General features: G+C 47.5%; 1 protein-coding gene across 1 annotated transcript in view; it reads right to left on the reverse strand.

Moving 5' to 3' along the window:
- Positions 1-895, reverse strand: part of LOC113213735 (uncharacterized) — an 11,322-nt gene that overhangs the window by 8,666 nt on the left and 1,761 nt on the right. The gene's annotated exons all lie outside the window — the stretch shown is intronic.

The raw sequence follows: 895 nt of genomic DNA on the forward strand, positions 1-895 counted from the left end.
GGCGCTATAGGCGAGGTGTTCCCACGCCGTGCCGCGCCGCTACGAGCCAATTAGTTCCCCCGAGCAGAGCAGCAAGCCCCCCGATCATTAGGAGGCTGCATAAAGTCGTACAGCGGGAGCCCCGCAGCGCGCCGCCGCCACTCCGAAGGTTGGGTGACATGCACCCGACCCCGTACAACAACGCAAACACACACACAAAAAAAAAAAATAAAAAAAAAAATGCAGTGTTATGCATCCGTTTATGATTGATTTAATTCACAGATACTATATTAAACAACATAATCCTCGACTGGGCCTGCCATGATGCCATGTATGAAGTGCGAGTAGGCAGGGAAATAAAACTGGCGCGAAAGACGAAACAAAACAAAATAATCACACTGTTAATACTATTCTATAACTTTACAGGGTGGTCCATCCATAGACCCCCTTCTTTTATTTTGCTTGTACTGTACCGCACGCAGGCGCCTTCAGGCCCCGTGTGAGTATGCAACCCGTCCGCACGACTGCATGCGGTACAGTATAAGCAAAATAAAGGAAGGGGTCTATGGACCAACCTGTTTGGCCCTACATTTGTGGGTGTTGCCTTTCTCGCCGCTCCAAAAACTGCTCTGCTATACACTGTGCCGTAGTGCTGTGTGGAGCTGCCGCTGCGAAAAAAAGTAGGTTTTTTTTTTTCTTGACGCAAATTGTAACATTACAATTTGTAATCGTAAAAATACACGCAGTACGTATCGACTTGAAATGCATTGGCGAGTAAAAAAAAAAAAGTGGGGGGGAGTAGAAGACAAGGGGGATAAGGGAGGGGGGTAAGAAATAATACTTTGGAGAATGAAGGCGACGCAAAGAGGCACCGCGTCCATTATTAATACCGCCCCAGGACAAAGGGTAGTGTTTA

This window comes from Frankliniella occidentalis, unplaced genomic scaffold (assembly GCF_000697945.3).
Source record: "Frankliniella occidentalis isolate FOCC.00 unplaced genomic scaffold, Focc_3.1 Scaffold25, whole genome shotgun sequence".
NCBI classification, from domain to species: Eukaryota; Metazoa; Arthropoda; class Insecta; order Thysanoptera; family Thripidae; genus Frankliniella; species Frankliniella occidentalis.